Source organism: Anastrepha ludens, chromosome 5 (genome assembly GCF_028408465.1).
Source record: "Anastrepha ludens isolate Willacy chromosome 5, idAnaLude1.1, whole genome shotgun sequence".
NCBI classification, from domain to species: Eukaryota; Metazoa; Arthropoda; class Insecta; order Diptera; family Tephritidae; genus Anastrepha; species Anastrepha ludens.
This window is the reverse complement of record NC_071501.1, coordinates 115,541,231-115,568,701: the sequence shown is the minus strand read 5'-3', so window position 1 is coordinate 115,568,701 and position 27,471 is coordinate 115,541,231.

Here is a 27,471-nt window from a genome sequence, read left to right as displayed (position 1 = left end):
ATGGCAATGTCGGCGTAGAGTACGTACAGCTTCCTACACTTGTGAAAAAACATTAAGATGCGCATCACAAATAGGAGGAAAAGCTTGACCAAAACACTCAAGGCGGGTTTAGGCGCCAATAATATGTCGTTGCATAGGTCTATTGAACTTTTCTCCTGAATACTGCATTCCACAGTATTGGACGTTCTCATCATCGTGGATTCCACTTCGTCAGACGCATTCACGCTAGATTTACAATATAAATCAGGTTTTAGGAGGGAACACTAATTGCCTACCCATACAAGTAGGGGATATGACGCGGAAGCACTTACTGATAGTTGGAATCCCAGTTCACAAATTTGCTTATCTGATAGAAGGGAGATTTAAAAAAGCGGGATCATGTCTTCAATGCGGAATCTTTTGCAATGATCTGCCGAAATTTCAGGCTCATTGGGGTAAAATTGAGCGAGTTATAGCAATTTTACCGAAAGTTATGGTGAACTCAAAGCAGCATCGAGTTAGAAGGTGTTCCGGCTCAATCGGAATTTGACAGTTTAGTAAGTTTACAACCGATTTTTATCATTTTTGAAATTTATTGTCTATTTTGCTATCGTCTTTTAGAGAACTATGTAGTAGAAGAAAAGGTCTTAGAGCTCACATCTTGCGTAAAAAGGCAGACCGGGCAAAGATCTATAAAACAAGGTCATTCTTGGTTACCAAGAACAAAATTGTGCAAGTGACTCTCATTTCACATGTACTCTCACCCTCTTCTAATCAGTCGTTGTAACTGGCGCAATCTCTGCATTGGTGTTCTTATATCACCAATATAATCTCAATTTTGTTGTAAACAAACCGCTGCCATATCTCCTGTTACGTCACCAAATCAGCTGACTACTTAAAAATCACTGAGAGCGTGTCAACTGTCTGATGTTGGCTACATTTTCCGAATTCTCTCCACAGTTATGGAGATTACGGGACATTATCTAATAAAAGAAAGCAAATGAGTCTCTAATCAATCGATTTTTTTCGCAGCTGCGTAGATGAGTAAGAAATGGAAAGCATCGAGCCACGTTACCTCGGCCCCAATATCGCGTGGGATAAAATGCAACGTAGTTATCTAAGCAAGTCTTATTGTACTGCGACAAATAGCGACGGGCATTCGAAATTTTTGATATTTCTTGAAAAAGAATAGTGATTCCACCATACATATGAGTATGTTGAAGTAAGAGAAATGAAAATGAGCGCTCACTCACGCTGCTTTTCAATGGTGTTTACCTCTCTGCTTGTGATGAGCGGCAGCAGAACCTAATTTAACACTACATCTCGACCTTCAACGTTGCCAGAAACTTTTGCTTCACAAATCCAATAAATGGTAAATTAGTGCCCTTTATTTTTTTGGGAAAGCAGTGTAAGGATCTGCAAACATCGATAGTGGTCGATTGTATAGACTATTAGTAAAAGAGTATACAATTTATGCACCGATGCATACTGGCCTCAATCTAGAAATACAGTCTACAGCCTTGATCAAAAATTTCACGGAACAACCGTCCGGTGACGTTCTAAGTCAACTGATTTTTTTAATCCATTTATTTATAATATAGCAATCTGATTTTTAACATTCAGCAATACTTGTACTTAAAACTAAGTGTAGTATAATAAGACATGCATGGTGCAACCATTTTTAGATTTCTGCTTATTAGCATAACAAATTCGTTGTTAACTGCCTCTTCCGCTGATTTGAGTTTTTGTTTTTGTTTTTTTGTTAGGTTGCCACATCTATGATTAACATTCCTGCGAAAATTTGATTGCCTTTGCTTGGTATTTGTAAAGGCTTGAGTAAATCTATGTAGTTCTGCACGTGTTTTCGGCTTTTTACAGTTTTACAAATGTACGAAGAGTCTGTATAAAATTTTGCGTTAAAAAATGATTCAATGGTGCGAAAACTTTAGAAATGTTGGGAAATTGTTTCGGTAATGATACTCTACATAAAACAGCCGGTGGCGTTCGACATTCACCATAGCAGCAGCTCCTTACTCATTTCGAAATACCTAAATACGGACCGCTGATGTCGCCAGTGCTCTATGAAGTTCACGAATAAATTTATTAAACATTTTTTCAAAGTGAATTTCCACAATTTGTATGCGTTGTTCAGGCTTTAAACGATTCATGATGACTTGCCAAAGTAACTGAACAGAAATTTCAACACAGTTTGGCATTCTCAACTGTCGAACAATAATTATCGATATCGATAGTTGACGTGCAGCTAAAAAAAAAATATTTGCATTACTTCCATCCCCTTTTACTTAGTGCTTATTATATTAAGTCATATCCCGTTGAACTAATTGCGTATCCTTTTCAATATTCAGTTTACACAAATGTTATATTTCGAAATGTTGCAGTTGGCAAATACTTTATTGAAACAGGAAATAATCGGTTACACAAACTCAGACACACAAGAATAAAGAAAGTTATAAAAAGGCAGGAATGGTTAAAACTTTTGACGGGAGTGTTTAAACTCAATTAGCATAAAATGCAATCCATCATTGAAAATGTCAAAAACTGCTGCGGTTAAGCCGAGGCGAGCGCGCCAACTTATGCGGCAACGCTAAAAAAATGTAGATATATCATAAAACAAATAGCAAAAGCAGCAACAAAAGGAAATGCAGTAGCATTAGAAAATGGAAAATACCAACCAAAACAACAAAAACAACTACCTTCAACTACACGCTTTGCTTCGCTTCCTTCGTTTGCGGTGTGTGAAGGCTGTGGGCAAAAAACTTAATATATTAAATAAATATGATAATCAAAAGGCAAGTGTGCTATGCGCTGCATGTTGAAGCTATAAAAAGCACTAAATTGTATGCGTTGTAACGACTTGGCCATTATTTGCTTTGGGGAAGAAATGGATACTTTGTGCTCGAGCCTGCAAACGGACAATTGACATTTTTCGTATGCAGGTTTTTCTCCGCCTCTCTGGCGTTTGTGCTTTTGTACGATAGAAAAAGGTGTCATATAAAGATAAATTCTAGCAGTGTGGCATAGTTACTGCAACCATACATTTGCACACAAGCGGCAGCACATATAAGTGCACATAACCAAGCGTTTGCAAACGCTTCCTGATGCCCATCAGAGAGAACGAACGAGCGAGTGAGTTCCGTCCTTTTGGCCATAAAAATCGAATAGCATTTTATATAAAATATATTTTAAAAGAATTTCTTCAGAAATTTATGCGCTTCCGCTATAAAAGAGCAAAGTATTTGCGTAGATAACTGGCAAGTTCGAGCTGGTCAAAAAATTGTTAGGTGTAGAAGACGACGGGAGATGATAGAAAAGGCGGCTGTGCCTGAGCGCTGTTCCCTTTTGTCCGTACAGGTGAATTATTGCAAATTTTTGCAGCATCAGTAGCAGCATAATGTCTCATAAACTTTTGCCAGCTAGCCATGCAACAAAAGAGCACTCCACACACATGCACGTACATGCAGCTTTAACTTTTTACAACACAGACCAGTCGAGCACCTGAGTGGCCTCGAAGCCTTAAAATTATCGCTTTGAATCTTAAAAGCCAATAAAAAGATGTGAGGAAGGATGCAAACACACATGCGAACACATTCACACTCACACACAAGCTCTCTCTAACGCCTAGCAATGTGATAGCAGTAATCGGATGCTCCAGCTTTTGCTGCTTTAGAAATCCTCATAGATTCTCAACGGATATCATCGTATAGAAAATATGTTTAGGTTTTTTTTTTGGGATTTTCATATCTAAATTACGCATATCCTGCATATAAAACGCACTTAAATGATATGCACGCACATTTTATGCCTCAATTTGATGATCGAAGTTCAAAGAAAATGCAAAAAAAAAAAAAAATTTTGTGAAAATTTCAATAGCTCTCTGACGCAATATCATAGAAAAGGTACACGTAGGCAAGGCTTTTTTCTATTTTATAATTTTTTTTTGTAGGATCCTTTCTCTTTAATGCTCAGAATGAATATTCGGGAAACGTTTTTTTATGGCTTGTTTTATAGGTTTAAAATATTCTAATATTAGGGAACTGATGACAGAATTACTTAAAATTATCTAATACGAGCGCCATATAAAAAAATATTATTCTTGAGAACAGAGCTGAAGTCCTAAGCAGAAGTATTGGGTATCACACAATGGATGAGCAAATGTTAAGTATGAGAAGATACCAGCAAATACATCCAGAGTGTGCGGGTAAGGTGGTATACTATCACCATTGATGCGGAGCTTAGTAGTAGACGAACTCTTTATGGAATTAGACAGCAACGAATTACCATTCAAAGGCTATACGACTAGTCATAATATGTAGAGGGAAATTGGGAGCGACTCATAATTGTCATTGTTTTCGTGGCTATTCTCCCTCAATTAACTATACCAAGAATCTCTGCCCTTCGCAGACATCCTCTAGTTTTTCAGTTCAAAGATCTTGGCGACATTGCAAATTGTGTCAATCCGAGTTTTCCTTGGGCGACCCCTTGTATAAGGCACATACAATTTACTATTGTAAATCTTTTTTTTGCAATTTCATTTGGGTCCAATCTACAGAATATGTTGGGCTCACTTAAAACCCTGAAGCTTGATTTAGTCGGCGATTTGGAGACCGTTTAGTTCCGTTCATCATTTTAATGTAGGCGAGAGGTGAACTGGTCCAAGAATGCGGCGTAGGATTTTTTGCTGAAATATGTTAAGCTTTCTTAGGAAAACGCAGAAAAGAGGGCGTTCAATTTCTTCATGTGATATTTCAAAAATACGGAGGACTCAGAAAATCCTGGGGACTCAATCCCATTCAATTGCCAAACTCCTAGCTGTGTTTACCGATCACTGGACGATCGGCATACACGCGGAAAAGCTAGGGTTACCATTTAACCTCCATTGCAGAAGCTGTGGGGACCTTTCAGAGAAGGAGTCTATAGAGAATTTTCTTTGTAAGTGTCCAGATCTGGCAGTTAGACGATTAAGGTCACTGGGTGCTCCTTTCTTCGACAGTCTGGAGCAATGCGCCAACCTAAATCCCATCAATATTCTCCATTTCATCAACAGCTCTGGCTGACTGTAGATATTCACCTGTTGCAGGTTTCAGCAACATAAGTAACGTAAGGCCTAATTATTGTTCAATAGAGTTTCAGCTTCGTTCGCTTACAAAAAAAACGAGGCACACCGAAAAGATGGCCACGTTTTCCGCCTGGAGCCTTGCACTCACTTCTTATTTAGCTGTTGGTTCCGCAGAAATGATAGATTAAAGATATTTGAACGATGCCACCCGCTCAGAAGTGTAGCTGCCGATCAATATTACAGATTTACATTCATTTTAAACTTTTACAGTGCACATAAATTATGTTTATGATTCGTTTATGTGGAGGCCAACGAGGAGGCAACGATTTTGTAGGCAACTGCATACGCAGTACAGGTTGTCACCTTCCTAATATAATGGGGTAATGACGTCTATGCTCCAGTCTGCAGGCATTCCTTCACTGCACCAGATGATTTTTATGAAGGTATGGCAAAATGAAGTACCTCCTGTTATCAAACAAATAGTTGGCGCACTCGCATATCGGCACCCACGTCACCGTAGACAATTATGATTTCGAGGTTGTAAGAGACTTCGTTTATTTAGGAACCAGAACTAAGACAGATAACAATGTCAGCCTTGAAATCCAACGTAGAATCTCTCTTGCCAACAACTGCTACTTTGGACTTAAATAGGCAATTCAGTAGTAAAGTCCTCTCTCGACGAACAAAGCTAACACTCTCAAGCCCGACTTAACGCATGCACAGATGCTTGGACGATGACAATATCCGATGTGGTGTCCTTTGCAGTATTTGAGAGAAACTTCTGCGGACCATTTTTGAACCTATGCACGTTGGTGACACATTTAGCTGGGTCATATCGTCCGAATGGATACAAACGCTCCGGCTCCAAAATTACTGCGATGGATATACATTGCCAAAACCAGATCTCTACTTTTATGCGTGGCAATAGTACGGGAGAAATGCACGACGTAACAGTCAGTAATAAATATTTACATTAACAAGGTTACAAATACTTGCCTGTGTTTGCATAACAAGTTTCATGTGTAGATGTTCCACGTCATCGCATCTCTTCAACTTCATATCCAATTCAAAGTAAGGAGGGCTTTCTTCAAAACAACCAAAGCTTCCATTGGTTCAGATGTTCATCAAAACGCTGAAAGTGTGATAATCTTGCTGAACTGACCTGAGATCTCAATATCATGGAACATCAAGCCCCCGAAGCTCAGTTTTTTCAAATCCTTCAACACTGAATTGGGCAATAAAAAAACTTGTGAAATGCTATCTAAAACGAACAAGGTAAACCAGCCCAGAATAATATGGTGCACGGACGGAGCCCACAACGAGAAAAGGCAATCTGCTCCTGTCTGTGGACCGGAGAAAAGATACTCGGAAGAGCTAGGAAGTGAGAAAGTGCTAAGAACACAAATACTTTTGAAGCAGAAGTCTACGCAATAGGCTTTAGTCTTTTTGTGTTAGAAAATTATTATAGCACACTTGTAGATAAGTCAGCCACATCCTACAAAAAATGGTAAAAGACTAAAATTTGGAGCTCTACGAGTTAGAATCTGTGTAATACCTTGCCCACTAATTTTCCTTAAAAAAGAGTTTACCGTTTAGGTAGACTTTAAAAAACTTCTGTCTCTCTGCAAAAGCGAACTATCATCATCATATTGACATTACAGGACCATTATCTGGGGTGAGCTATGCCTTCCTCTACAGTGCGCCTCTATACTTCACGACAGCCCACTTTCGCTGAAAATTGTGAGGTTCTCATCTTTCGTATATCGTCTTCTACGTTCTGCAGCCATCGATGCCTTGGCCGGCATTTCCTTCTTGCTCCTTGCGGATTTGCCTCAAGAATTTTTTTGGTCGCTCTTTCACTGCTCATTTTTAGGAATGAGTAATCTTTGGGACTTTATAAACCGCGTTACATTTCGTCCTGCGATTAGAACACTGAGGTCGTGGTTATATCGTATACGGTATGGTAGAAGGCCAAATATTTTCTTTTAAATCGCATTAGTAAATTCACGTCATTAACTTTAAGAGCCCGTGTTTCACAGCCTTAGGTGAGAACCGGTTTTATTATAGTTTTGCACATTTGGAGCTTTTGTTCCTTTGATATGAATGAAGACTTCATAAGTGTGACATGGACAAAGTATGATCTGTTAGCTGCCTGAATATGGTTTTGTATTGATAAGGACGGATCCTTATTTATGCTGAGTACTACGCGTTCATGCAAGGCACTCAAAAATATAATTTCCGACTCTGATGTGACTATCATGAAAGGATCGTGTCACGTATTTCGTCTGTTCTTCATTTATTTTGAGGCCCGCCGGTCTTGTAGCTTGCACTAGCCGCATGAAAACGTTCTGAAGAGCCTCTCTTTTTCTCGCAAGAATCACAATGTCGTCAGCGTATTCGCATATTTGTGTGGATTTAAAATAATATTGTGCCACCTTGATCTATTTCGTTTATTGCTGAATGAAGTATTAATGACAGTGAGTCACCTTGCCTCACGCCGGATTTTGATATTTCGGCTTTCATTATTACTTTAGCGAACCAAACTTTCTAAATGTCTCATTTCTGGTATTTCTAATTTACTCTGCATAGCTTTTTCTCTGTAGAATTTAATTCCATATACAATAGAATCAAACCAGTTTGGAACCACGCAGAGGGTAATATTTGACAATTCGTGAAAGCATTGAGTGGGGATGCATCGAGAACCAGTACCGTTCCCTAAGGAGCTAGTTCGGTAGTAGCTCTGAACTAGTTCGATTTACTGCAGTATTTTACCCCGACAGTCTCATATCGAAGGAATGCAATTAAAATAGCCCACTACCAGAACACTCGGTTTCAATACTGATACATACGCACACACGTACGTACATACGGTAATTAAGTCCCTTGTGCCTAATTGTCAACTACAACTTAAAACTTTTTGTGTAAATTAAATGAAGAAAATTGTAATTTATAATGTCACGCATATTAGAGATGTGTGCGCCCATGGGTGTGCGAGTATATATTCTTGTTTGTAGATGTAATTTTTAAATGCACAAGGATAATCAGGCACATGTGAGCGCTTCACTTATGAAAGGATACGCTTGGCAAAGGATAAACAAATATATGTAATTAAGACAAAAGTTTGCTATGTAAATCTATCATATGAAACATACTTGTACGTAAAACTACAGTTAACACAACAGTATATATTACAGCTTTTGCTGGAGTTCCTGCCGCAAGATTACATTATAATTAAGCAGAATTTCGAAAGAGAGTTAAATTACGTGATGATTGCAAGTGAAAGAGGGTTACTGAGAATAGTTGGTTAAAATACAGGCAAAGGAAGGAGGAGTGGAAGATGTGATTTGAAACTTCATTGAATGAAATTTCTCTATAGATCGAGTGTTTTTTGAAGAGCTTGCAAATTTAAAATGATAATTTAATAAAGGGTGGTTAAATTTCAAGAGCCGATGTTGAATGTGAACCACACCTAAACGTCAAGTTTTTTTCTGCATTTCATTTGACATTTTCAATTTAAGATTAACTCAATTAGAACCATGGAAAGATACATAATGGAGCAACGCGTTAAAGTTATTCATTCTTATTATGAAAACGGTCCTTCAAATCAAAATGCATATTGCGCACTTCGTGAAGAAAATCATCTTCTGTGATGAGTCACGTTTTCACCTCAGTGGATTGGTCAATAAGCAGAATTGCCGCATTTGGGCGAATGATAATCCAAAAGTGATTGCCGAAAATCCAATGCACCCACAAAGAGTGACTGTTTGGTGCGGTTTATGGGCCGACGGCATCATTGGGTCGTATATTTTCCAAAATGAGGCTGGTCAGGCAGTTACTGTGAATAGAGTTCGCTATCGTGAGATGATAACGAACTTTTTATGGACCGAATCGGAAGATATGGATGTGGACGATATGTGGTTTCAACAGGATGGTGCCACTTGTCACACAGCTAACGAAACAATGGCTTTTTGCGCGAAATTTGATGGCCGAATAATCTCACGTCGCGGCGATGTCAATTGGCCGCCAAGATCATGTGATTTGACTCCGTTGGACTTCTTTCTTTGGGGTTATTTGAAAGAAAAGGTGTACGTAAAATAAGCCAGCAACAATTCACGAGCTAAAGGATTAGATAATTCGGCACATTAACGGCATAGAACCTCAATTATGCCTCAGCGTCATCGAAAATTTGGACCATCGAATGGAGGTGTGCCGCCGAGGACGCGGCGGCCATTTTGCCGATATTTTGTTTTATGCGTAACTGAGCTATACAAATATTATCATAATAAAGAAAAATGGCAATAATTTTTGTAAAAAATTTTAGTTTATTTAAAATCAACACCGGCCCTTCAAACTTAACCACCCTTCACAAATCAGAAATATTTCATTTATTTCTTTACTTAAGTCAGTGGTAACGAAAAAGTGACATCTAGGGTTAAGAAAATTTATTCAAATATTTGAAACCACTTTACTGTTTTCAGTGTGTTCATTGATTGATCAGATACTGTTATTCGAAGGCAAAATGATTTTTATGGATTCAAGGTCCTATATTTCAGTGAGAAGTGTCGTATTGAGGTCTACAAAAAGCAAATAAAAAGCTGCATGAGCAAGGGAACTGGTCCACTAGCTTAAACTAAAAAAATGCAATAAAAATGCGTGGACTCAAAAAAGGAGCCAAAAAAATGTTTAATAATTAAAATTAAAAAAATTTATAATATACGCATACACCCTTATTGGGTATTTGGCCCAGTCGCTCCACCTATTTGTGGTGTGCGTCTTGATGTGGTTCCACAAATGGAGGGGCCTACAGTTTTAAGCCGACTCCGAACGGCAAATGGTTTTTTATGAGAAGTTTTTTCATGGCAGAAATACACTTGGAAGTTTGGCATTGCCTGCCTAGGAACGACTGCTATTAGAAAAAATGTTTTCCATCAGTTTCAAATTACTGGTTTTTAAACTCAAGTACGACAATTTTTAATTAAGATACAGCAATTTGAATAATCGCAAAAAATTTGGAAATTTTTTTAATCTTCTTCTTTACTTGCTTTTTCGTATTCGAATATAAGCGATTATATAATCTAAAAATAATATATATACACAGCGCACGCTCGATAACGTGAACGCTCTAAAGCGTGAGCACTCCAAAACGTGAACAGACATTTTTGTGCATTGACTACTCTAAAATGTGAACAAACCCAAAAAGCTCTATAACATGAACAATAAACTTTACAATTATTTGAATGTAGTTTACATTGATCTCAAGTATTTCTGAAATTGGGGAATCCCCTAATTATAAAATAGGTATTTTATTCGTAATTGTAAGGAGTAAAATATTTCAGTCGCGGTTTTGGTTTTGCAAAGAGTGTTTCGTCTTATGGTGAAAAAGAGTTCTAAAAAACTCGTGTACTTGGCATTAGAACAAAAGGCTAAAATTCTCGGCTTTTTAAAAAAAGGCTCATCTGTCACGATTTTAGCAAAGAAATATAATATTGCTAAGTCAACAATTTGTAACATTAAAGCGAAAAAGCAAGTGATTTTAAAATACCTAAACAACACGTAATGTGGACCTGGAAAAGAAAAACACTATGTTCTTCAGAGTTGCCCAAAATGGAGAGAGCTCTTTATCGTTGGTTTATCCTCAGGCGAGATAAAAACTGGCCAGTAAGTGCTCTAATATTGAAAGAAAAGGCAAAAACACTGCATGCAAAATTTAAAGGAAATGAAGCAAACTTCTTCGCTAGTGATGGATGGCTTCAAGGATTCAAGACGAGGTACGGTATTCGTCTTCTTAAAATATCAAAACTGTCTTCGCAACCTCAGCTAGTGGATCCGTTTAAAGAAAAATTTATAGCTGAAATAGCCGAATTGGAGTTGTGCAACAATCAGTTATATAATGCTGATGAGTCGGGGTTATTCTGGAGACTTTTGCCAGAGAAAACGTACGCGTCAAGTTTGGAGAAGAGAACCCCAGGGGTAAAGTCCGAGAAGCAGCGAATCACGTTTTTATGCTGTTCAAACGCCACTGGATCCCACAAGCTTAAGTGTTTTGTAATTGGAAAGGCGAAGAATCCACGCTGCTTTAAAAACTTTCAGTGTTCCACCGACTATAAGAGCTCGAAATCGGTTTGGATGACGTCGGCAATTTTCGAGCAATAGTTTCATGAGTCATTTGTTCCACAGGTGAATATTCCTTTTAAGTTTTGTCCGATTTTTAAGGTTAACTGGGTGTTTTTTAAGGTTACATCGTTTTTAAAGGAGAAAACGTTACCAAAATGGGAAGCTGAACTTCGCACCTTGATGAGCAACACCGTCGATCTCCTTAGTAGTTTAAATCCTGAGGTTCGTTCGAGTTCGCAGATATACTCAAAGATATGTATGTGGGTTATTGAAAACTTTTTTTTTATTAAAAATTTCAGATTGAATTCACATTACCAGTCATTCATGAATGGAACGAAGATATCGAGGAGTGCAATGCAGATGACGATCATCAACAAGAGGACGAATCCGATGATGACAGCGTATCAGAGCAACTGGAGAAAATTAAGCCGACTGAAGCAGTTGAAATTCTCAACAAGGCGTTAATATGGGCTGGTCATGAAGACGTCGATCAAAATGATATGAGTGTGCTAAGACGGTTAAGGGAGAAAGCTGTGCTTCAAGTTTTAGAAAAACAGAAGATACAAGAAAATATGTAACGAAAACAAGAATAAAGTGTGAATTTAAATGTGAAAAAATATGTTTACTTAGTCTTTTTGGGCATTCCAAAACGTGAACTCTTTTGTTAACGTGAACTGCCTTGGTTTGAATTAGTTCACGTTATCGAGCGTGCGCTGTATATTATTAAAACAAAAAGTATAAACATTTTGAGCTATATTTAAAAATAATTCCGGTCTTTAGCTGCTTCCAAGAAGTGACCCGCACGAGGTATACCGGTCCACGACCTTAAGTTCATCAACCAAAAAAGCTGCTTACGCTCGCCACTTCTTCTTCTTTCGCTCTTTATTTCTTTATTTAAGTCAACGGTAACAACCTGACTAGATTTACGGAGTAGAATAACAAAAACTTAAGAACTAAAATTGAATAGAATAAGACGCAATAAGTGTCTTAAACAGAGGCCTTGGCATCGCAAAATGAAGATCAAGACTTCTAGGAAGCCGGTTAAGCTCTTGAAGTCCTTTGTAAGAGAGGTGAAAATAAGATAATTCGATCTGAGTATTTCAACATAAAATGGATTATAAGAGCGAAGTACTCTATTAGAATGTTGAAACTTATTTGGGCGAGTAGTCAGTGCACAGTCAATGGTATTGATAGAATGCAGTTTTTTTGTTATAATCTGATAGATAATCACTTGGAATATTTTTTTGGGTTTAATATCCGACAAATATCTGCCGCGGCTACGAGTTACATGGGCCATTCGATCATCCAAACTCTTGACTACTTTTTCTAATAAAACTAGCCGTATGGCGTCAATGGTGGCTTGAATGTTGCAATAAATCGATTGTTAAACGCGCTCGATGGTCTCGATGCTTAGCTGATAAATTTTTGGAAACATAAATTCAGTCTCAACAGCTCATGGCTCGATAGCATGGCAACTCCTACTCATTTCGGAAGAAATAAGGACCAATGATGCCGCTAGTGCGCTAAGAACTTAGCGAACAGTTTATTATCTTTTTTTTTCAAAGTTAATTTCCATAATTTGGAGACTTTGTTCTGGCGTTAAACGATTCATGATGACTTACCAGCCAACACAGTTTCCATTCCTAGTTGTCAAACCATAGTTGTCGACATCGATAGTTCACATGCTGCTAAAAAAAAGCGCCCGATAAAAGTATATATAATTAACGTAATAAAGGTTTTGTTAGACGTTTGGCATAGATTTTCTTTCAATTTGAGCTGCACGTCTTGATGTTATCCTAAAAAAGTAGGCACCTGAAGTTGTTTGTCACCTGGAAAAGGGCAAATGATGTTTTCTGCATTTTTTCTTGTCAGATATATTGTATACACTCGGATTGTTGCCATTATATACCGAGCGAATCGCAATCTGAAAAAAATGTTTCCATAATTAGATCTTTCAACATTTCAATGGGTTTGAAAACCGAACCCACAGAATGATAGTCACGCACAAAACTACTTGGCTACGGGAACTGCCTAATATCCATATGTGTATCATTATCAACACCTTTGGAGCACACTGGAGCATTTTTTTCTCTGATTACCTCCTTACAGGACCTCTATAAGTCTTCTCCGACGTACACGGTAAGATCCTGTCGGCTGACCGCGGCTTCTGTTTCCCCGAGCATGCCAATCCTGGCGTCATTCTTGTGACGAAGATGATGGAGCAAAGGAACTCTATAAGGCCCTTCTATCTGGTCCTGTTTTTGGCTAGTAATTTGAATTCATTCCACAATTTCCCGCATTCATCGATCTATGTTTATAACCGCCTCCGTGTACATAGTATTAGGACGGCTTCATTGTGAGTTCGAAGCAGGAGCTTGTCGGCAAACTTCCATAGCAAATGGTGATAATATATGTAAATATATAAAAAGTGATGCAGTTGTAGCTCCGACTGGGCGATTGCATTTTTCGACGCTCTAATGTCAATAAAAAGGTCCTTGGTAAACTACCCCACCGATTTATAGTCCACTCTACAAGATTTGAAAAATATCTGTACGTAAAATCTTTGTCTACCTGAGGCTGCACATTTATAGAAAACATACTCGGACGTCCTATCGTCATCAGAACAAGTAAATAGAAATAACTGGTACACGTGAAAACTCGAAATTATGTGATCGATTAGGTAACCAATAAGCAGCCTATTTTCGGTCCTACCTATTAACTTAAATACCTTCCCAATAAACGAATAATCAAGTCATTAAAACTTCGCCTATCTGAGACCTCGTGTTATTCCCTAATACTTACATAATTCGCTCTCATTTTACCTATCCAGCAGTTATAAGTTTTAAATTTAAAGTTTATGCCGAACCTCTGAGCGTACGAGCGATTCCATGTCGATGGGTCGCTCGTGTCCGGCCAATTCTTTGAAAAATCATGAATTTTTCATGAAACTACTGCGTGGTGTATGTTTCATATCATTTGTTTATGATAAAAAATTATTAGAATAAAAAATTTTGAAAAAATCTCTTCGGATATGTTTAGTTAAAGCTTAGAAGATACCTTATGAATTTTTTCTAATTTTTTGTTCTGTCGCGCCAGACGCGAACGGCCCATCGCCATGGGATTGTTTAAGGAAGTGTTGAATGGAACGACATGGGGTTATGGTTAACATATAGATACAGGACTATACTTTTATGATTAGTAATACTTTTTTAATGCCTAATTCTGCCACTGGACGCCCTGCAGATGCTGGCACAGGTTGACCTTGCTAGCACTTCGGATTGAAACATGCATTTGCTATTATTTGCATTTGGATGAAAAGATTGACAGGGGTCTAGATATATCTTCTCACATCCACTTCGCTCATCCATTTTTTACCAGTCAGTGACTAGTGTAGACGTACGTATCTGGCATCAAGATGGGGAATCTGCCTCTTTATTGAACTAACTATTTTTCTATGCCATTTCTTAATTGCATGCTTTTTTAATAAATTCACTCGTAGAGTAGAAGGTTGCACGCTACCGAGGGGCGACTGGGCGTTTTAGGGAAAAAAACAATTTATGGAAATTGTCCGTAGTGACGATAGTATCCACAGAAATTAACTAGGCCGCATAAACTGATATATCAGTGATGCATAATATTTAAATCTCTGCCACTAAATCTCGGCTAATCAGTTTTTCGTTAAAGTGTCAATAATCATTTCCGCTTTCACACTTTTACGGCTGATTTCGTTAGACGTTGTGAAGGCATTGTGTTAGAGAGACTTAGCGGTACACTCTGACTTACTGACAATAAAGATGGGATCATGTTGTTGTTGAAGTGGTTGAGTATTTCTATTGAAATAATCCTAATTAGCGACCTGTTTTACTGACACTGTTCTCGTGTGATGTCTGTTGTTTGTTTTTTGTTTTTCAGTCAGATCCATTTCGTGAAATCCAAATATAGCAGCAAAGATTTTAGTAATTTGCTGCTATAAAGGCTTACCGAAAGAGCGAAGTCCTGCTTTATCTCGACCAAGACATTCACATACATAGTGGGAAAGGATTTCTTTCACCCCTTCGTCTGGCAGCTTCTGCAGATGAGATTGAAAGGAATGTTGCATCTGGCTGCATGATCCCTTACCTGGGCACATGTTTGTAAGATCATTTTTTCATTTCAGCTGCCTCTAGAGAACTGAAATCTGAAGTATGCTCCGCAAATCGTACAACTTCGAAATAATTTTTGTATTTTTGTAATGTATGTAATAAGTTTTTCAAATGGAAATTACCAGAAGCACAACATTTACGTCATATCGATCTGGAGTCAAATTTTTGCTTTTTGTTCAGAAATCTTCGAAAAAAAGTTTGTAAATCGTATTATCATATTTGTAGAACATGGATTTATGACGGATTTTGTTAAACTAATGGTCTGAACAGTTGAACAATCTCCCAATTGGGCGTTTTAGGTGTTCACAAAGTATAACTTCAAGCAAAGTTTATTCACTTAACCATTTCTAACAAAACAAGTGCCTTATTTGCTTCACTTATTTCAATCAGTCCTAAATTTGGTTACAGTTCTGTCAAGTTCTATTCCAAAAAGAAGGGAAAGCAAAAGTGACGCTAGCAGTACATCCATCAAATGGCTTGTCATTGTTTTGCATTTCGTCAATACTTTCACCAAACAATTTGTAATATAATTTCGTCGCACAAAAGCATTACGCCACAAAACTGGCGCTAAAGTCATTTGCTGACAGTTCAATCACTGGCAGTGGTACCAAAAAAATTGTTGGTCATTGCAACGGTTGCAGGATTAGGCAGATTATGAGAAGCTGAACTCAATGAGAAGCGCACTTCAGCTGTTGTTTGCAAATGAAGCAAATACAAATGCATTCTTCAGCTGGCAATACAAAAGCAAAAACAAAAAATGATTTACAGAAAAAATATTTAAAAGAATATTCGCAAAGGCCCTTTGCATATGAGTATACATAGTGTGTATGTGTATGCATGTGTGTGTGTGTGTGATTCACTGTCTGTATGCGTTGCTGATGTTACAAGCCGATAATAATGCACTGATGTGTCCTTTCGTCACATTGTCACAGCGCACGCGTTCAAGTACAAGCCGCAACAATCACCACCGAGCACGGCTGGCTGAACCTGGCTGGCTGAATATTGCGTATGAATATGCGCCCATAGTTTCTGAAATAAGTTTTTTTACGCCATTTAATGCATTTGAATATTATTTTCACAGCCGCAAATATTCTGCCATTTAGCTACTTTGTATATTTGTGTGTTTTTGTGTCGATTTTCATATGTAGTTTTTGCCACTGTCTTTCATTTTATTGTTTGTTGTGTAATTAGTTGGCAGATCAATCATAATTCATCATTTGCTGAGTCCGAAAGTGCCTTAGGGCCTTTTTTCCTGATATTTCGGTGAGTCCAAATGCCTCACATCCAGTTGCTGTAAAGGACAGAGAGGCAAATTAAAACAAAAAATTTAATGGATGATTGAAAATTTTGAATTGTTTTTACATTACCGTTGCATTTAAATCAGTTCTTAGTGTACTAAACATACACATATGTACGCACATACACACATGCAGGTCCACAAAAGGTAGTTTTTACATGCAAGTATGAATAAGTTTAGGAAAGTTTTGTTTGTGTGAAAGAAAACGAATACTTCAAGCCGAAAAGCTGTAGGGGATAATAAAATATTTTTATTCAGTATATTTTTTTTTGTTGCAATGAAAATACTTTGCTATACACACACATACAGCAACATATTTTCATTTGTATAAACGCAACAAATTTCGAATTAGAGAAGCTTTCCTGATCATATTATAAAAGATTCCTGTACGAACTTCATACAATAAACTTCATTCAAGTTTGATCAGAACTCTTGTTTCAGATTGCTGGATCTTTCTGGACCTCCTGTATTTATTATAACAATCTAAATTTTTTCAAATACGTACAAGGAAAGAGTTAATGAAGAACAAATCATTATAATAAAATCTTCTGCCGCCGTAGTCGAATGGAGTTGGTGCGCGATTAACACTAGAGGTAATGTCCGGATTCAAAATCCCGAACATGAAACAAAAATGTTTCCTAAAATCGGCGATCTTTTGACGGGCAATGGCAAACTTCCTCGAGTGTAACAAATTTCTGCCACATACCCAACAATCTTCCAGGCAGAAATACATAACATTGAGATATACCTACTTATACTTTCAAATAGTTAGGCGGCTTTGCCTTAGTAGAGGCCCTCACAGGACATTGTCTCATAGGAAATCATGCAATGAGATTACACACGCGTGATTTCTGTCGTAGCTGCAGAAATAAGGAGGAGTTGGAAACAATTCAACACATTTTTTGCACATGCCCAGCTCTAGCCAGAAGCAGGAACCGATTTTTAAAATCCCACTTCGTTAACGAATATAGATAATCTATACACTTTAGGTATCAACAACCTTTTACGCTTTGTCAAAAGCTCAGGATGGTTCAATATGGAGAGGGAAATGTAGCCCAGCCCCCGCCGCTCACAACGGACCCATTTCGTGGTCTAAGTGGCATCGTTGTCTCTATGTGCGATGCGGCTGCCAAACCTAACCTAAACTAACCTAAGCGGCTTTGAAAGTCCTACCTCATAATTGGAATATAACTTCCTGAACCTTCTCAGGATGTAAGGGAACTTCAACAGAGTATAATATGGTTGGGTTCCTGGACACGAAGGATATTAGAATATGTAGAACCGGACCATCTATCAAAAAAAGGAGCAAACTTGCCTCTAATGATCCAGATTCCTTCCGTAGATTTGCAAAGGGCCACATTAGTGAACTTCTCAGGAGGTGAAGAAATTCGTTGAATTCGAATTTCTATCGATCAGCGAAAAGTGAAACAATTCCTAACCCCGGACAGAGGAATTTCTGATAAGCTACTTTTGCTCAACAGAGCAGACTTAAGACTTTTAATTGGTTACTTTACATGTCGGTATAGTCTGAGATACCACTTAAAATAAAATTGGTATCTCTGAGACCATCATCTGTCAATTCTATGAAAAGGATACTAAAAATTCAGAAAAGATTATTTGTAAATGTTCTGCACTAGGCGGAAAAAGGCTGACTTCACAATGAACCCCAGAATGTGATACAATTTTTAAAAAGCTTTAAAATATAAGGTATCTCAGCAGACTTTCCACAAAAGATCTCTTTTGGTCGCAGTGCGCATCAACCTAGTAATAATAATAATAATATTTCTGCCACGAAAGAGCTCCTCGTAAAAAACCCATCTGCCATTTGGAGTCGGCTTAAGACTGTAGATGGCTCCATTTGCAGAAATATATCAAGACTCATATCTCTCAACCCTGCAACTATCATAACTCTCAAACCTGCAATAGCTGTGGAGTCATTATAAACTGTAGTCATGGAAGCAATAATCAAAATTTTGTTGAGGTCATTCCAGAGCAAGAATATTTTTAGGCAAAGAAATAACTTTAGGGCGCTTAGTATAGTAGATAAGTTACTTGGCTAAAACGTCAAAATTTATTAAAGTGTAATTCAGGGCTTAAACATTTCCACATAAGAGATGTGTTCAAAAAAGGCAATTTTTTATTTTTCTCTAAAATATTTATTTATTCATCAATACTATCTATACAAATTTTGTCGGCTTTCACATATTCCCCTTCATAATAACCCACTTGTGGCAAAGCTTTTTCCAATCTTCGAGTCACCTTTGATCTAAAAGCGCTTTCGAAAATCAAATGAACGTTACCCGCAAAATTTGAAAAATCTTATGCAAGTCCAAAAAAAGGTTTAAAAAACAACCACTTCCGATTTTTCACACACTTCAAACTGCATTGCATTAAAATTCAACAGCTTATAAAACTGCATACCCAGAAGTTTTCTCAAGGTTCTGCTTAAAAAGTTGACAATTTTCAAGGTAGTGTTTTGGCAATTGTTAAATTTTGTACAATATAAATTTTGGAACTTTCATTTTTCAGGATTTTGGTATAAAATAAATTATATTTTTATAAAAAAATTCGAAAAACAAATGTTTCCATGAAAAATATTTAGAATATTTTAAAAAATTAAAAAAAATGGCTGCCGCCGTAGTAAAATGGGTTGATGCGTGACTACCATTTGGAATTCGGAGAGAAAGTAGGTTTGAATCCGCTCTTAATAAAAAATCATTTGGAGTTTGGAGAAGCCTTAAGCCTGTAGATCTCTCCATTTGTGGAAAAACATCAAGGCGCACACCATAAATTGGAGGAGGAGCTCGGCCAAATACCCAAAAGGCGTGTAAGCGCCAATTATATATATACATACATACATACACTGTAAAAAGGTAAAGTGGCTTAATTATGTAAGCATAAGTGTATATAACATATACGAGAAGTCTGTATATAAAAACGTTGAGTATTTCTTCGAGAAACTAATTGGCCGATTTTAATATTTTTATACTTTGAACAAGCTTTGGTTTATGATGGTTTGGCGTAATACTACATAGTGCCACCTATATTTTTTATAAAAAAAAAATTAATTGCTAAGAAAGAAATTTTTGCATTAAATAAAAAAACATATTTTTATTTTTCAGTTTTTTATTTAAAAGTAATAAAAAATATTAAAAAAAATTTATAATAGTAATAGTAACTCGTTTTTAATAAGAAGATATTTTTTTAAATAAAAAATTGATACTATTAATATTGATTTTTTTTTTATAAAAAATGTTTTTTTTAATAAAAAATAAAATAACAAAAATATTTGTTTTTACTTAAAAGTTCCTATTACTTTTCTTTAATAAAAAAATAAATAAAAAATTGAATAATAAAAATATTTGTTTTTATTTAAAAAGTTTCTTTTCCTTTAATAAACAAATATTTTTGTAAATACAATAAAATATTAAATAATAAAAATATTTTTTTCAACATTTTGTTTTATTTAATAAAAAATTACTTTAGTAACCACTATTTTTTACTATTCCTTTTTTTTTAATAAAAAAATATTTTTTTATTAAAAAATGTTATTTTTTACTCAAAAAAGTATTTTTTTTTTTCTAAAACGGATTTTTTTATTCAAATAATTAATTTCTTTCTTCAAAAAAGGAAGTTTCTATTAAAAAAATTAATTTTAATTCAAAAAAGTAATTTTTAAAAATTGAAAATATGTAGGTAAAAAATCATGGAAATCAACACAAAAATAATTTTAAAAAATATAACGAAACAATTTTCTTCTCGAAAGGTATTTAAAAAGACCTAAATATTTACATGTCATTTTGTCATCATTTTTGTCATTGAAAATTTAAATTAATTACAAAACTAAATTAAATATTAAAATATGTGCATCAAACAAAAATATATGCATTTCAGGTTTTAGAAGCGCAATTTTGCTAACTGAAAATATTGAATCGTTGCAAAATAAAATCTTGTTTCTTTCTGTGTAACCGCATTGCTCTTTTGCCCTAAAAAGTTATATTTACAGTGGAAAAACTATTTATTTTTCAACGGAGAGCATTAATTTTACTTTTGGCTCTATTCATAGTGGATGGAGGTCAACAATGTGCCGGTTGTTAGTTCGTTACCCTGAGCACCAAAATGCGCTGATATTCGCAGTAGTTAAAGCTGAAGAGGTATATTAGATGAGTTGGTTTCAAGAGAAGGCTTTTGGTGAAAGGTTTTTGGTGTATTTAGGCTCTTCTTTCTTCATTCAAGCGCTCCATCACCTAGGCTGGCTATGCTGTAAAAGTAGTCTCAGCTATGGCGTCATTTATTTTTAGTAATTTTTAGTTTGCATATTTTTAATATTATATCGCCTATTTTGGGTTAGCTCACTTTTCAAAACTTTGAATCCGAAATGACAAAATGACAAAATGAGTGAAGGTTTGTTATAGAGCAGCTGCTTGACAGCATCGTCAGCATCAGGCGGTTCACAATCCCTTTGCAGAAACTTTCAAATATAGAGGCACAATAGGCTTGGGTTTCCGTACCGAAGGCATACACATATTGAATTTGTGTATATTTTTTATTCAAAAAAAAAAAGGATAGTAATTATAATAAAAAAAAAAGAATAAAATAAAAAATAAAAACACCAAGCAATAAAAGTTACAATTTCGCCCGTCCATACAACTTTTCAGACATTTTCAAACTTATTTTATTAGCCACACCAAAAGTAACTTTTGATTGATCTTCAATCAAACGTTTCCTTTACTTTGAAATTTCGGGTCGATTGGCGGAAAACATTTGTATCTGGTACACAGCGACCTATCCGTCCGCTTAGACGCTATAATCCATCACATTTATACTTACTTATGTACAGACACCTCGTACCTATTTATGTGAGTAGGTTTTCACTTATCAGATTGCCAGATCGGTTCGCCTGATGGTGCATGTTCGTCAACGCCTTCAAATTTATATTTTATTCTTTTTTATGTCTAAGAAAGAAATAAACTTTTGCACTCGAAAATTCTTGTCACGTACGCAAAATTTTAATTGAACCATTTTGTTGGCGAACAGTTGGATGCGAAGTTTTGTAGTTAGCCAAAGGAATGACTGACTCTTTGGCAGCGTTTTGGTTAACCTAAAAGTGGGCGGAGTCCATGACGAAATACATTTTAATGCTATTAATTTGTGGAATGCTTATCAGATGGAACGGACAGCATTTCGTACTGATTCGCTGTTTTAAGTTATTTTTGTTGAGTCTTGTTTTGATTGCTTTTTATTTCATTTTATTTTATATTAATTTATTTTAATGCTGTACATTTTTTATGTTATTCTTTCACATTTTATCTATTTAACTGCAATTCATTTAATTTTATTCTACTTTATTTCGTTTTTTATTTCATTGCATTTTATTTTGATTTATATTAATTTATTTTACTTTTTTAAATTTTATTTTATGTTTTCTTTTGTTCAAACATCCCATTCTTTGGGAGGCACTTACACAACTTGCCGGCAGCTTAGCTGCAAGTCAGATGTTTACACTGTTTTAATAAGTTTTTACCTGTCGTACTCTAAATTAAAATAGAACTAATAGGTACAAGAATATTGTAACAATAAATTTTACTACTACTATTACTAATTTACTGAAGGAAATTTCTTATGATGTGGCAAGAATTCAGCAGAGCCGCTTTTTGAAGGTCATAGAGCAGATGCTTCTCCAATTTGAGCTTCTTGAGGTTTTCCGTCAGATTTACGTAAACGAGTCCGTGGGCCGATATGATCAGTGACAATATAAAGACCTCTCTGAGTTTCCACTGCCGCTTGATGCCAATCCCCAGTTCGGAGTATTTGCTAATTTCCTCTGTGTACATTTTATGAATATTTTTGTTGAATGGGATGTCAGTGCCTATGACAAACACAGTGTTGTCATTTTTATTTACAACAAATATGTCAGGTCTATTATGAGTTCTTGTGGCATACGCAAGGATTGTTCTGTCATAATAGAGAAGCGTGTCCTTATCCTCAAGCACTGGTTCTGGAACATATCTGTAATAGAGTGCCTGCTCACGTTGAAAATCGTATATTTGAGCAAGTCGTAGGTGTATAATTTTCGCAACATCGGTCTGTTTCTGCGAAAACTCCTTTATTGATTAGCCATAAGTGCGACAGTTTCGCGTTGTATGGGCATTCGTGACCATTACTCAACTTTGTTCATTTTTGTTGTAGTATTCCTGCTGTTAAACTCATACATCATTCTGAGAGGTGTAAATTTGCCATCAGCTGCACTGACGGCATGGTGAAGTGCAGAGTTTCCGGCCTTTCCATAGAAGTAATTTCTAGGTTTCAGTATCAGCTTGTCGTCCAGTGCTCCCACACCAATTGCACCTATACCTCCTTCTTTTCTAGGCAGTGCAAATCTTAACACAGAGCTTTTAGGATGATGACATTTATGTTTAGTCAGTATTGTCCGCATCATGCGTTCCAAGTTGTTCAGTTCAGTTGTTGACCATTTTACTATGCCAAAACTATACGAAATTACAAATTATTGCAAATGAGTTGATAGCTCTGATCCGGTTATTGCCATTCAGGTTTGTCTGGCAAAGTACGTGGAGGCGTCTTATTTTATGTTATTTTATATTAATTTATTTTATATTACTTTCATAAATTTTTTATTTTCTTATTTAATTTAAATGAATTTTATTTCATTTTTATTTTCTATTTCTCGTCGAATTTTCTATTATCTCATTTTTACTAATTTTTAAATTTGTAATTTAATTTAAGTAAATTTTTTTTTGCTTTATTTATTTTTATTTCATTTTATTTTGTTGTTTTTTCGATTATATCTACTAATTTTTTTTACCTTTTTAATTTTTATTTTGTGTTTTTTATATTAACATATTTTATTTATTTTATATCATTTTAAATTATATTATTTTAATGTTTTTTTTTATTTCATTTACTTACATTTTAAATTAAATTTTATCTAATATATTATTTTATTTTTTGTTTCATATTAATTTTTTACTTTTTATTTATTTAATTTGATTATATTTGAGTTCAGTTAATTTTTTTATTTCATTTCGTCGCATTTTCTATTAATTTATTTTACATTAATTTATATTTTGTAACTTTAATTAATTTTTATTTTTTATTTATTTTCTTTTAAACATTTGTACAATAATAAATTATTAAACAAATAACTGTATAGCAGCGCTAGCAACAAAGACTTTCAGCTTAAATTATATTTTCTTTTATTTAATTTAATTTATTGTAATTTAATCCCACTTGGTTTTATAATTTTTGCATTTAATTTTTTTTTAGATTATTCAAATTTATTTAATTAATTTTTAGTTTTTTAATTTAATTTAATTTGATTTAGTTTATTTGAATTCGAGTTCTTCTGACTTGATCCATTCATTGAGCCAGTTTGCGATGCTCTCGTAAGAAGTGAACCGTCCTTCTATAATGGCTAACTGCATTGATCGGAATAGATGATAATCCGAAGGTGCAATGTCTGGTGAATACGGCGGGTGGGGCAAGATTTCCCAACTCAGTCCCTCTAAATATTTTTGGACCGATTTAGCAATGTGAGGCCTGGCGTTGTAATGCAGCAAAATCAGTTTGTCATGTCTACCGTCCCATCCCGGCCGCTTTCTTTGAGAGCTCGATTCAAACGCATTAGCTGCAGTCCGTAACCATCGCCAGTGATGGTTTCAGATGGTCTAAGGAGTTCATAATAGATGACTCCCTTCTGATCCCACCAGATGCACAACATAAAATTTGAAGCAGGAATATTTTACTTCGCTGTCAATGGACCTGGTTCACCTGGCAGGTTCCAACATTTACGATGCTTAGGGTTAAGATAATAGGTCCAGTTTTCATCGCCAGTGACGATGCGTTTCAGAAAACCTTTCCTTTTCTGCCGTTCAAGAAGCATTTCGCACGTCACGAAACGTTTCTCGATATTCATTTCCTTCAATTGATGTGGCACCCAGTTAACTGCTTTCTGGACCATTCCGAGCACGTGCAAACGTTTACCGACGGTTGATCTGTCAACATCCAACTCTTTAGACATATCATCAAGGGTTCGATATGCGTCTTCATCCAATTCGAAGTTTTTCAGTGCTCTTTCGCGATCTTTATCAGTGACGCCGAAATTGCCACTTTGGAAGCGTCGAAACCACTCTTTACAAGTTATGTTTGATGGAGCCTGAGTACCGTAAATATTGATCAATATACGACACGCTTCAGCTGCACTTTTCTTCAAAAGGTAATAATGAAGCGTGACTTCCCGCAAATGCTGTTTTTTAGGGGCGAACGCAGACATTTTTGACGTCCGATAAAAAGGGATCTTTACGCTTCAAACGAATGTCAACTACTGCGATCGAGACCTGACATATACGCCTTCAAATCGCCAGTATATAACTAGAGCGAATACACAAATAGTATCAGCAGCGACATTTATTTTACGAGGGCGGGATATTATTTTATTTTACATCATTTTAAATTATATTATTGTCTTATATTTTTTGGTTAAATGTAATTTAATTTAATAATATTTTTGTTAATTATAATTTAGATTATTTTTTATTTCGGTTTACTTTATTGTACATATTTTATATTATATTCCTTTCCTTTGTCAATTTCACCAGAAGAGATCTTCATTGTGTGTGAAAAATGTGAAGCACAATGAATAGTTTTTGCATTTTGTATTTATTTTTCAATGTATTTTGATCTGTTTTCTCCATATATACAGACTTTTCTTAAGCTCATATTTCTGGCTTTAATATGATTTTGATGATGAGTGAAATTGACATTTATTGCCATTTGTTTCATTTCAGTTTATCTGATTTAATTTAATTTAATTTTTTTCTGTATTGTTTTATTTAGTTTTATTTTTTTATTTTTTTCATTTTCATTTTACGTATTCTATTTTATTTACACATCAATTTAAAGCTTAGCACATATATATACTTTTACATATATTACAATATATTTATATACATATATACCTACGCTCGTTCAAGTAATCTGCAATAAAAATTCATGTGTGCATATGCATCCCTCAGGCTCGTTGTAAAAGTTGAAATTTTGTGCTACTAAACAACGCGTCATAAAAGCGGAAGCGTTAGAACAATAACTGCAGGCACTCACGCTGACCACGCGGCTGCGCTACCAACACCGGCACATCCCATTTACCAGCGACGTTACCTCCACCACACCATTACCATCACCGTCCAACAATATTGGCCAATTGCATTTGTATTGGCCCATGCAAGCGTAAATAACACCATACATACGCTGCTCATTTGACGTACAGGGAGCAGAGAATTAGGGGACATAACAAATCTCACTGCAGCAGGATTATCCAAATGCTCGTCACAACAAAGTGGCAGATGGGGCGCGTACAACGCAGACAAATAGGCTCATACGCCACAGTCATAGATGAATAGCTAAATGAGTGGACCAGCTGGTTTGATGGACTCTACTTTGTCTATGTGTATGTGTGTCTGTGTGTCTGTCCTTTGCAATCTTTGTCTAGCTGGTGGCTGGATGTTGTGTTGATGTACATCAAAGTCATTTGGTCAATGAAGTTGAAAGTTCCTGAATGTGTGTATGTGTGTGTGTGCATCTATGAATGTGATGGAATTGGTAATAGACAGTGAACAATGAACAATGGACACGGATTCGGTGGTGAGGTACTTGATTTCAAGTATGAACTTCGTGTTTGTGATTTACTCACTAATAGACAAACATGCATACCTGTACATACGGGAACTGATTAGATGGAATTTCCATGGCTGCTGTATTTCATGCTCTAGATATGTGTATACATATGTATGTACATATGTGTATGTTTGTAAAAAAACATACTTATTTGACTTTGTTTCTTACTTACTTACTTACGTTTTTAAAGATTTCTTCTTTGACAATTTTTTTTTACCTTGAATTTTAGTTGTATAAGTGAGGCCAGTTGTATTGTAGAGGCCAGTTCATTTGGGTGTGATTAAAGACGATCTCGGTATAGGTTGGTTACATTTTTTATTTCCTATTTTATTAAAGGAATTTTTAAACCCCGATGAATATGGACATTCGTCACGTGCCACGGAGTCTTTATCAGGGTCATGGTCTAGAAATGTTGCAGAATTGCTAAATTTGAATTTGATGCTGTGCCTAAAAGTAGGACTCCATAAGTCCAGTCTGGACTTTGAGCACAGCTTTGTAAAGGATAAGCTTGTTGTCTATTGAGAGGGGGATTTACGGTTAAACAGCCAGGTGGTTTTCCTTGTGGTAATGGTTACATGTGAAAAGGAAAAGAAAAAGTTTTTTCTAATAGCGGTCGCCCCTCGGCAGGCAATGGCAAACCTCTGAGTGCATTTCTGCCATGAAAAACTCCTCATAAAAAATATCTGCATTTCGGAGTCGGCTTGGAACTGTAGGTCCCTCCATCTGTGGAAGACGCACGTCACGAATGGGAGAGGAGCTCGGCCAAACACCCAAAAAGGGTGTACGCTTTCAAGCGCCAGTTCTGGAGTTATTTGGAGATTTTATTCGTGCCGATTTGAAGAGTATTCTATGGGACCTGCTGCTGTCGTCATAATAGTCGTCATTTATGGTTGACAGATTGTGCGTAAAAATAGGTGCGAGATTGTACCAAAATGCTGCCTTGTGTGACCTCAGCTTCATTTTAATAGAAATTGAGGTATTTTTTTTTTCATTTTAAAGATTAGACCTTTGTCTCGATAGTTTGTGATATGTCCAGCAAAACTGCTGCTGCTGCTTGTTGATGATCGAGCTCTGTTTGTATTTTTTCGACGAGTCTGTGGACCTGCTCATTTGTCGAATGCTCTTTCCTAAAGCCGAACTCATGTTTTCGGATTATTTGTTTGCGTTCAATA